We start from the raw sequence: 12,954 nt of genomic DNA on the forward strand, positions 1-12,954 counted from the left end.
TTGTTTATTTTTTATTTATGAAACTTATCCACATTCAAGTGTTTAAAAAAAGAATGCATGAAGCTAGAATAACAATTTTTGTTTGCAAGCAGATACCCTGTTCTTTCTTTTGGTGTTTTGTATGTTCAGATATTTATATAACAAAATACAGTATATACAAATTAATACCTAAATAGGGACATAGTAGTATACTTAAAGTATGATGTAAAGTTCACTTAAAGAAAACTTACGAGTATACTTGCAGTATAAAACTACTAAACTAGTAGTTTACTGAGACTATACTTCAAAGTGTACTAAAATGCTACTACAAGTATTTAATTAGAAAACTATCAGTATTCATATATGTTCACTTTTAGTATAGTTGCAGTACAAACTAAACATTTTGATGTAAACTAGTTGTGTACTCAAAGTTTACTACTGTTATACTTAAAGTATACTTTTATATACTAGAAAGTGGGCCAATTTAGTCCCAATGAGTATTGAAATAGTACACTTACAAGTATACTACTACTAGTACACTGATATTTGTATACTTGCTACATAAAGTATACTTAAAAATATACTTGAACTTTACTTAAGTATACTTAATAAAATAAACTTGACATATACTACTTTTTGGTAAGGGGCAGTACAAAGTGATATTCCAGTCACATAATTTCAGGTTCCCTTAAACATTTTCTACAATTAGGCCTACATGTAACAACAAAACATTCATCATATTACAAATATGTAAACCAAGTAAACATACCTAATTGAAAACTTTTGTGATAAGTTATGCCATAGTATGTCAGACACTGGGGTTGTCTCACAGGCAAATTTGTTGCCATCTTCAATTCCACATTCTGTCAAACAGCAATTAGAAACTACATGAAATGTAATATGAGGCTTGAATGTTAAAAACAAAGTAAATTAAAATCTATATACCTTGGGTTTGGTGTAATACAAAAATATTATTTTTTATCTTCATTTTCTTTGTCCTACTTTCTCCTCTTTATAAGTAACTTTAACAATTTTATGTGCAGTTTGTTACCCTCAAGCTGTTATAAACACGGTCTAGTGACACAGCCCGATGAGGTCTAACTTCCAGGCACTCTGGTGTATCCACAGCATTATAAGGGTAACCTGATACTACCTGTACTGGCAGCAGGTTAAAGACCTGTGGTGAGATTAAAAAACATTTACCAATGAATAAATACACAATTCTAAAGACTTGTCCTTGGAAATATCAATCTTTTGTAATGTAGAAGGCTTTTTAAAGTTAGAATTCTCATTTTAACCAGGTAAGCTACACAATTAAACCTTGTCAGTATCCAGACGTTTTCCTGACTCCATGATCAGGACGCTCTGATGTACAGCACTGAGGCCGCACAGTGAACCAGGCTGAGCTGAGAGCTGGAGAGTGTTTTTCTCACCAGGAACTGCTTTAACAGGAGAAAACTGCAGAGACACCTGAAATGAAAACAGTAGGATGTGTCATTTTAGTACTGCTATGAATGGAATCATTCTGTGGTGTTAAAATGAGGTTTAAAGACAGCAATATCTAAATTATTCCAGAACTTTTTGCATACCTTGTTTTTGTAACACTTCTCAGTCATGAAATCTCTGCTACGAGCAACAACATTTTCACTGGGCAGAACACAGTAGGCCAGAATCTGCACTGCAGGAGCCAGATCTGCACCAACAGACAGTTTGAACGACACTGTTCCACTTGCTGCTCCATTAGAAGATTTCACTTCAACCTTCTCAGATCCATGATGAACGATCACTCCTCTGGACAAGACCTGAAACAGACAGATGACACTCCAATAACAAACTGAGGATCCCAGAGGATCACTGTACCACTCGCCATGGCGGCAACTCTCAGACAGGTTGTAGTAGTAGCCTAAAGCTTTCAGCGGCAGTGTGGATTAACGTAATTGGCAGACGTGGTACGCCGCAAATTCAAACCGAGAACCAATCAAAAGCATCAGAATAGCACCGCTTTAACAAATTCTATCAAACAGATTAATATTATTCAACATATCCTAGGTTTTTAAAGAAAATATTCAGATGTAATCCTATTTGTAATCTTTAACATTTTCATAAGTAACTGTAATTTAATTACAAATTTTTTCTCAGTAACTGTAACGAATTACTGTTACATTTATTTTGTAATTAAATTACGTAACGCCGTTACATGTAACTAGTTACTCCCCAACACTGTCTTCAACAGTCTCTCCAACAAAATAATACTTGATGGTCACTGTAAACTCAGCATCACACTTTAACGGTTGCTTAATATTCTCTATAATCAGTTCACTTAATGTTGGGGTGTATGGAGTAGCGGGCCGGAGAAGCTGAACTGTTTTTTGTTCAGTAGAGATGTAAGGCTTTTTAAAGTTTTGATACTGAAACTTTGGATATGCACTTGCCTGAATAACAAAGAATGTCCCGTTAATTTCGATTACCAAAGACATCAATTGATCAAACACTGGGTGCACAAACATTATCATACCATTAGATTAATATCACTTTCAGAAAGACTAGATGTACTAAGAGAGAAGCTGGCCAGTCCATCACTGTCTGTAGTGAGATTTAAGAGCAGTTTTGAGGACCACCTTTTACCCTCCAAAAGATAAACTTCTTTGTTTTGAAGAGGTGCTCCATTTAAATGTGCAAGCTTGATCTGTTCAACATGAAAAAAGAAAAAAGTCAGACTACATTTCAATACAACTATAATGTAAGAAAGAAATAAGACATACTTTTCCCTGTATAATTGACCCATGCTCATAAATTTCAGGAAGCTCAGTAAATGCAGCTTTACCACTTTCATATGTCAGACTTATAGTTTTAGATTTCCCCATGGTGTTTTCTGGGAAAACAAACAATTTAATATAATTGTTCAATTTTATTGCTAATATTAATATTAGGAAAAATGTATTTTTTTTTAATCCAAACGAGTTCTGCTTGGATTTGTCACCTGTTCCTTCTTCTGTTACATTCACTTTTACAATAAGGTGTTCTTTTAGGAATCTCTCATTTATAGAGTTAAATAAGACTGATGTGTCCAAAGTAAAGGAGGCACAGCCCATCTCACTCATCTGCTGGTAGAGTACAAACACATCCATTAAAAACATCCATTACAAAGACTATATGATGAAAATGTTTTCATAAATTCAACACAACATACAATAATACAGTCTCACACCTCAGTAGTTTCAACCAAACATGGTGAAATCAAGTCTGTTTGAGAAATATATCTCAAATGTTCCCGGCATACTTCCACCCTTGCTTTACCAACCATGGTTGTCCAAATGTGTATCTATGAAGTACATGCTTTGAGTTAAACTTTTGAAATACTGATTTAGGATATTATAATAAAAAATTAAATGTTGTATTATTATTGCATTTTAGAAGTTTAATGCAATAAAACAGAAGAAACCTTCACTTACTTCCCACAAACCTCCATATTCATGTCGCTATCACCAAAACTTACTTCTTTTGGAGCTTTCATGGTGATTTCAAACTTGGGTAAAACTGGAAATCAAGTACAGGGAATCAGTTAAAATGGGTTATGAATGAGGTTTAATAATCACTCTCAGAAACGTTATGTGATATTGTCACTTACCATACTTCTTCACCTCAAAATAATGTGTGATCACCCGTTCACCAATAAAATCCCTCAGTTTGTAAATGCCTTGACGGGCCTCTGGGTTCAGCTCATGAGAAAGCTGCAATATCCACCTTGTTGAGGAAATATTTGTCCACTGACCAATCCTGTTATTCTGACTGTCCTGTTTGATCACAAAGAACACACAGCACATATATAGTTTAGCTTTAGTCATCTACATAGATCTTGACTATTATTTAGCAATCTAATCACTGAATATTCAATAACTGCAAGTACAACAGACATTTGAAGAGCAAATTAGATCAAAATGTTGTTGTGCATGCCATGAATGGCTGCATAAGACGAGTATCATGTGCTTACCTCCAGCACGACTGTACTGTACTAAAAACATACAAACAAACAAAAATTCATTCAAATAAAAAAAAATAAATGCATTGTGCAAATAATATATTTATTGTTGGGTGCATTAGGGGTATGGTGCACAGAAAATAATTGTTTTTAAAAATGTTGCTTTTGCTTAAATGGTACGAACCTTCTGATCAAAGGGTACAAAATCTCTATCCATGGTGACAACTCTGAAATTCACTGTGAAATGAGTGGTATGGTATAACATGAGATTACAAACTTTACACTTGTCATTTCTGAGATGCAGTGCAACATTAGAGGCTCTGAAAAATATGTGAAGAAACTGTGATTTGAATTTAATTTAAAAAATAATCGATTCACTAACGTTGATTACAGAAACACGGACTAAATTAAGTCTACTTACTACATAATTAAATACCAGATAATAGAAAGCGACGTCATTTCCAAAATAACTTGTATGTAGTACAAGCAAATATATGAGCAGACCACACATTTTAAAGTAATACTTCAGAAATTGTATTATAAATGTAATGTTTATAATTATATTTTTATAGTGTTACAGTTACATATAGATGAATGTGTAAGTAACAGTTTCGACCTATAGTAGTAGTTCAGGGGTAAATTAAAAAAACAGTTAATATGATATATTTGATATATATGATATATTTGCAAATAAAACCAAGCAGCATGAAATAGCCCAGTGGTTTGGGGTGTGGCTACTGTGGACTATGTCTGTTGTGCCCCACAGTGCTAATGCTTTCACTAATGACATCCCGTAAAAACACTATGACATCAACAGTGTGAAACAAATTAAACAACCTTAGTATTCACTGAACTTTAAATCAAAAAAATTCACAGCTCACCTGTCTGTCCTGGAATATAGATGGGTTTATCAGTCTGGATGAAAGTCAAAGGGTTGTAACATCTGAACATGACATTTCTCTTTTCAGTCATCTTGAAGTTCTTCCCCTGAAGTTCTACCTTCATTGTCTGCACTGATTCTGCTTCGACCAGAGGTGTCTGTTGGGAGACATGTTATTTAACAAATCTTAACTAAAATGTTCAATGACATGTGAATGCACTTTTCTTGCTGGCAAACCTGAAAGTTAAAGCAGCGGTGAAACTCTTCCTCAGCTTTCTCCTGTAGCAGTAAAGTGCTCTGGTCACCATGAACCAGATAAATGTTCATGGCAAGGCTTTCATTGGGCTTGAGAAGACTTGCACACAGTTTGGCCTCAGATCCCGACTCGATCACTGCAGGAAACGTCACCATGAAAGACCTGAGAGATACCAAAGCATAAAGAGATATGCTTGCCCAAGTTTCAGACATAATCAAAGACAAAAATGTCTAATACAGTTCTGCCACTTTTATATTTCAATACATATTACAGAACTAGCTGCACTTCAGTTTAAGCAGGTCCCATCTGTGCTGATAAAGTATTTTTATTTTTAAATTAAATTATTGCATGGTATAATGGATCACACTTCCAGCATTTTAAGAAAATATCACACACACACGCAAAAAGATTGATTTAGTATAACTAAATATTTAGATATTACAAAGATATTATTAGACAGTTACCATTCAAAATTACTTACGGCCCTGAGGCTTGTCCATGGACAGAAAGAAAAAGGAAAGAAACCAAAAGGAGCCCTTTCCAAATACACAGCGCATTGAAAACCATGATGAAGGCTAATCGTGCAGAACACACTATGAACAAAACTTTGACTGTGACTTTATAGGCACTCATCCCAAACAAGCTATTGAGAAATTATTTGCATTCATCATCAGATCAATGAATAATTTCTGGAGTTCCCACTATTTTGTTAATCCTAGTACTCTAATATCAGATCATTACTAGACATGTTTTCCCAATTAGTGCTTTGGGCCACTGTGCAAAGGTCTCAAGACATTTCTGAACTACTCCTTCTAATATTATGCACAGTATGGATCATTTAAATTCTGTAAGATAAAAAACAAGTAATTAGTACCAGATATCACCCAGTGTGACAGTTTACTGACTCAGATGCAAAGCTGATACATTTACACTGCCGTTCAAAAGTTTGGGATCAGTAAGACTTATGTTTTTTTTAAAAGAAGTCTCTTATGCTCATCAAGGATGCATTTTTTTGATCAAAAAAAAAAAAAAAAGGTAAAACAGGAATATTGTGAAATATTATTACAATTTAAAATAACATTTCTATTTTCACTAAGATGAGGCAAATAATCCACTTTTAGAATTGAATAGGGAACTCAAAGAAGGAATTTGCTCACAGGCGTAACTTAAACATCAATACATGCAACAACCGACAACTTAATGGGGGAAACACAGGAACTAAAATAGGTGTAGATGAGGGCAGAACAGGTGATACAAGTTAACTAATTATTAGACAATGAGCAAGGGAAATAAATGAACACAGGAACATGACCAAATAAGGAAAAACAGGGACATAAACGTGACATATCGCCCCCCTCCCGGAAGGCGCGTCCCGCGCTGTAACAGTTCCATCGGTGAGGGGGGGTGGGCGCCCTCCAGGGTCTCGAGGAAATCCTCCACATACCATTCCAACCTCCGACCGGCCTACCGCAAACCCCACAGCTTGTCCTCAGCAGTCATCCTTTGTGTGGGTCGGTTATTCTGTTACGTAGCTGCAGCAAGGAAGACTAAGATAAGGCGAATAATCCACTTTTAGAATTTAATAGTGAACTCAAAGAAGGAATTTGCTCACAGGCGTAGCATAAACATCAATACATGCAATAACCGACAACTTAATGGGGGAAACTGTTATGAAAGTGTCACTCCACAATACAATAGCAAAATATATAAATATGTATAGTATTTTTATTTTACATTAATCAGTGTCTAGCACACCTTCCTAAGCAAAGGATATGGACCAGAAGACATTGCAATTACTAAATGATATTTAGACAGACTTAAAGAAGTTCCAGATCTATACTTGTGCTCTTATTATTTCAGTTATTTTGCCTTTAATGTAAATAAACATGTGCAAACAATATACTTGCTCTTGTGAATTTATTTTTTATGTTAATTACATTGTGCCAGCTGTCTCTTTAATACCGCATAGTTTATATACATGTTGCTGCTGATTGGGCTGACATTTTTGACACACCCACCAAACAAGAGAAAACGTATCTCAAACATCCCAACATGTCGTTCAAACCGGAAACTGTAGCAAAATGTTGCGCACCAGTTTGAGCTTGAACTTGCCCCAAGTAAGGAAAAACAGGGACATAAACATGACAATTACAATATAAAATAATGGTTTCTATTTTAATATACTTTAAAACATAATTTATTTCTATGATGCAAAGCTGAATTTCCATCAGCCATCCAGTATAAAGTGTCACATGATCCTTAAGAAATCATTCTAATATGCTGATTTATTATTAGAATTATCAATGTTGGCAACAGTTGTGCTGCCAAATTTTTTTTGGGAAACTGCGATACTTTTTTCAGGATTCTTTGATGAATAAAAAGTTAAAAAGAACAGCATTTATTCAAAATATAAATATTTTCTAACAATATAAATCTTTGCTATCACTTCTTAACAATATGTGACACTGAAGACTGGAGTAATGATGCTGAAAATTCAGCTTTGCATCACAGGAATAAAATAGATTTTAATGTATATTAAAATAGAAAAAGTTATTTTACATCGTAATAATATTTCACAATATTAAATTTTTTCCCCTGTATTTTTGATCAAATAAATGCAGCCTTGATGAGCATAAGAAACTACTTTCAAAAACATAAAAAATCGTTCTGATCCCAAACTTTTGAACGGTAGTGTATTTGTTTATACTGTGAAATATAAACAATATAAAATGTATATAAACATAGAAACATGATAAAACATAAGATTGTAATGATATTGTTTCATCATCATGCTTGTTGCAATCTGTGAAAAAGCATGGTCACTGACCTGCTGGCCCTGTTTACACAGTAGTTAAGTTTGTATTAGAAATCAATCTGAGCAGCATCTTTCAACCATTTAAAATAAAACATTGTCAGTGTCATATCATGAGAAAAGTGAGTCATTGTTAGGGTTGGGACATTTGTGTAATAAAAACAAAAAGTAGTAATCTCTTATTGGCTTGTTTAGCCAATAAAATCAACAAAACCCCTGCAAATTAATAAAATAACTCATTATACAGATATGATTTGTCATTGCATTTAGTAGATTACACTTTCAATAAAACATTTGCAATTGGTTTGTAACAGGTGTTTTTATGTATGTTTGGCCTGAGTTTTTCTTGCATTTACACAGTTTTGACCAACAGGCGTCATCAGTTTGTGGTGAATCGATCGCTTTGAAACAGTGAATCATTTTACGAAGCAAGTGATTCAAAAGCTGCGTCTGAACCCAAAAAAAAAAAAAAAAGTGGAACATTTACTCACCCTCAGGCCATCCAAGATGTTGATGAGTTTGTTACTTCATTGGAACAGATTTGGAGAAATTTAGCATTACATCACTTGCTCAACAATGGATGCTCTGCAGTGAATGGGTGCCATCAGAATGAGAGTTCAAACAATAATTAATCCACAAGTTATTCACATGAATCCAGTCCATCAATAAATGTCTTGTGATGCAACAAGCTGCTTGTTTGTATGAAACAAATCTATCACAAAGATCCATTGCATCTGCATCCATTGCAGCCAGCAGTGTCATCTGAGTATGTGGTTGGCGATCATAGACCTTCCACGTCCATGGTGAGCAGAACTCCTCAACTGCATTAAAGAATGGGGAATCAGGCGTGAGGAATTCCCTCAGCATCCTGTAGTGGGTCACAAACCATTGCCTGGTGGTGTTTGAGCGATGGAAACTCACATTATCCCAAATTACCACATACTTTGATAAATCATCTCAAAGCGGAACCCTCTTGTCATCAGGGATGAGAGCCCTATGGAGGGTTTCTAAGAAGGTGAGGGGATGCAGTGTATATGGCCCTATAAGGGGAATATGAGTTAGCACACCATGCTCTGAAATAACAGAACACATTGTGATATTCCCTCCCCGTTGGCCTGGCAAATCAACAGTAGCTCTTTGGCTGTTGACATTTCAACCATGACTTCTGCTTTTAGTTAGGTTGAAGCCAATCTCATCCATGTATATGAAGTTGTGAGGTGGTTCTCTTGAATCCAATTCCATATACACTATATCCTTTAAAAGATACAAAATTAGATGTATGCATTTTCATTTTGGAAAAGGTACAATCACATCAAATTTATACATATTGCATGTTGTTCTCTGCCTTTATAGCAAATGAGTCCATGCTTGCCAAATGAATGTTCATGAGATGCACCTTTGAGCTAGAGAACTGGTTGATCATCGGTTAATCTAACACATCACATTCCCTTCATTAGTGAAAGTCAAAAATTCATCTACACAATTAATCGATTTAAGACACATTTTCAAAGAAAGTCTAGAAATGTGTAGAAAATATGCTTGACAGATTATGACAGCTGGTTCAACCAATTTGCATTTAATGGCTTGCATCAGTAAACCAAAGCATTAACAATTTATTCAAAAAGATGAGAAGTTTTCTGATTTGCACAAGTGACTAGATGACGTGGAGATTAAACAAATAGTTCTGAGAATTGCAATTATCAATTATCTGAGAAATGTATCAAGAAGACGTGATAACATCTCTTGTGGTACCCGGAAATTCATGTCTCTAATAGTTCATTCCATTTATAATTCATGATGTTTTAGCACATGTAAAAGGCACACTGATGGACTGTGATAAGGAAAGGCTGTGGCTATCTCTGAAAATAATATTTTTTTATGATTTAAAAAGTAAAGGGTGATATATTGAATAGGCTGTTAGATGCTAGTATATATAGTAATAAAAAGAAATAAAAAAAAACAACAACAAAAAGATTGGGGTGTACTTTTTCCCCCCTGAGTAATAGTTTCCTTGTTGTATTATGTAATTGCCTTCATCTGGAAATGCGTTCAACCCCCCAGCACACACACAAATGAATGCAATAAAAGCTCAGCAAAATCACATTACCACTGATTTCTCTCATCTGAACCCTGCTCACAACTTTAGACGTTTCTCTTAATTTCAAAAAGCTGATAGAAGGATTATTCACACAAAACGCAAATATATTCAAGTAACAATGATCAAAGGTAAGAGGTTTTGAATTGTTTTCTGTTATGAATCTTTTAGTCTTTAAACTGTTGATCCTGTCAACCTGTCAAACTATGTGTATAATATCTTAAATTCATAGATGCCAGTTTCCTGTGTGACAAAAGATGATTTTAATGCTATCCTGTTTATTTTTATGTTTTAGTTGTGAATCATTTGTGACTTTAAAGACCAAATAATGGATATTAGAATTTTAATTCTTATTCTTGACTCCTGGTGTGAGAGAAAATCCTTTATAAATGTAAACATCTGTTGCAAAAATCTGTTCCATGTTTATGAAATGAAATACTGTTTTTGTTTTAGCTGGTTTGTTTTTATTGTTTCACATAGAGAGCCACTTGCATATAGAAATGATCGTCGTGGTCCTCTTGTTCTCGGGTAAGAATCGCACACAAATCTCATATAGGCCTTTAAGCTTAATGTGATGTAATGTGAAGATATACAGTATACACTTTCTAAATCTTCAAGATTCAAGTTTTTTAAGCACCCATTGTCTCTATACATATAATGTTATATATGTATAATGTATATATGTATAATGTTTATCATTTAAAAACTTTCTTCTCCTGAATCATTTTACCAAACACTTTCAAGGAACTACAACACTATTTTTGCTTTCAGGAGAGCACTGGTATTTACTTTAATGCACATTCAAATCAAAATACAGTAGCCTATACGTAAGACTGTTTATTTTCTTCCTCAGCTGTCAATTCTCAAAATAAACCAGATTTTGGAGCACTCACAGCCTGTGTAAACAAAAACCAAAGCCTAACAGTTGATTGTTATTACCCAACTTGTGACAAGAGCCCTACACCCTTTAACTGCAACCTTTATGATGTTGAGGAAGACACAATAACTCTAATTGGCAGCTCATATGAGGAATTGGTCAACAACGATGTTTCATTCTTAAATGCTACATCTGGAGTATGCCGACTCATTATCAATGATCACGCCCGGATTTACCATAACCAGACCAAGACTTATGTATGCGATCTGACACGGAGAACAAGTAAAGAAAAGAAGACACTCATTGTGAAACACACTGGCACACGAAAAGGTTAGTGTCAGTTACTTAAAATGTTTCAAATAAATGATTTGATCATAATGAAATTGACTAATAAATAATGGTTAATATTTTATAAAATATGAAATTTTGCCAAAATGTGCAAAACATGGGCATTTTGTGGCAAACAACATGTTGTAGATCTGGCTAACCTGTCAAAATACTGTTTATTTAAATTTATTGAGTTCAGAATTTTGTATATATAAAAGTTTTTTGTTTTTTTTCCCAGTGCGACCAAAGGACTGTCCTGCAGGTGGACCATTACTACATGTCTCAAAATTGCTGTGGTTAATAGCATTTATTTTCTTCCAAGAAACGTACTTGTAAAATCAAACATCCTTCTCTACTCAAAACCTACTCATAAGGGTGGAGTATGAAACATTGTGGAATGGAAGATAAATGACATAAACCCACATTACGGATTAAATAGTGTGAAGCAAATTAGACTTAAACTTATTAGGAACACAACAATAAAGGGTTAAATCTGTTCAGTAGCTATAACAGATTTTTACGGGCATTTGGTCCCATGTCTAAAAGCACACTTTTATTGTTTCATATACTAATAATGTTCAACAGTGTATGCATGCATCATGAGACAATTTTTGTTGTCGTTGTTGTTGTTTTCTGAAAGCCATAAACATTGTCACCACATCTCAAGTTATGTATCATGTTTAACATTTTGTCATGAAAATGACATTTTTGGAATAAAATGACTGACTCTGTCTTGCTGAGGCTAATTTCCTAACTAACTTAAATACACATTTAATCACAAATAATTCTGTAAGACTTAACAATAAGGTCCCATTAGTTAACTTTAGTTAAATCATTAACTATTAACTAACAATGAGCAATACATTTGTTACAGTATTTATTCATCTTTAATAAAAACTGTTCATTGTTAGTTAGCCAACTGTTTCCAAAAATAACCACTATATAAAGTAAAGAAATGTTTTTGTTGTTGCTCTGGAGTATGTTGACTAGAGTGATGTAGAAGTATTCTCTGTGAAGCTCACTGGTGATGTAGAGAAAACGGATTTCACGTTAAGTGATCTAATTTTCAGCAGTAAGTAAAAAAGTGTCAGTTAGGTATATGGCCTGTAGTTAGGAAGGAAGTACATGCTATTTAAGGAAAATATAATTATATCTTCAGAATTCTAGACATATTTAACTTTTGTTTCAAAGGGGGAAAAAAATACACAGCAGTCCTTTAAGGGGGCATTTTCCACCACTCTACCTTAAGTAATCATAACAAATGGAACCTTATTGTAAAGTGTTACCGCATTTTGAGACTTGTAAGTAATTTAACAATTATTTGATAAACAGTAAAAAAAGAACATCATAAAAGTTTTCATGTGATTTTCCAACAACACGAATCAAACAGCCCAGATCAATGTTTCCTGCGCTGGTGTAGCTCAGTGGTTACTTCATTTGGCTTTTTCTGAAGACAGTCCTTTTGATCGACCCCGCAGCGCTCTCTAGCGTTTTCTTCAGATATACATTTGACAACAGAAGCGACACTCAAATTCGGACTCAGACAATTTATACGATAACTGTCAGTGTTGGGGAGTAACTAGTTACATGTAACGGAATTGCGTAATTTAATTACAAAATAAAAGTAATTGTAATCAGTTACAGTTACTAAGAAAAAATGTGTAATTAAATTACAGTTACTTATGAAAATGTTAAGGATTACAAAGGAGGTTACATCTGATTTTTTCCACACACACTCCCACATACAGA

The 12,954-nt window shown here is 34.2% G+C and overlaps 1 pseudogene; it reads right to left on the bottom strand.

Moving 5' to 3' along the window:
• Positions 1–6,594, bottom strand: part of LOC107717253 (pregnancy zone protein-like) — a 19,680-nt pseudogene extending 13,086 nt beyond the window's left edge.
• Positions 6,595–12,954: the final 6,360 nt, after the last annotated feature.

This window comes from Sinocyclocheilus rhinocerous, unplaced genomic scaffold, assembly GCF_001515625.1.
Source record: "Sinocyclocheilus rhinocerous isolate Xijiao unplaced genomic scaffold, SAMN03320098_v1.1 scaffold1893, whole genome shotgun sequence".
In the NCBI taxonomy this organism is placed as follows: Eukaryota; Metazoa; Chordata; class Actinopteri; order Cypriniformes; family Cyprinidae; genus Sinocyclocheilus; species Sinocyclocheilus rhinocerous.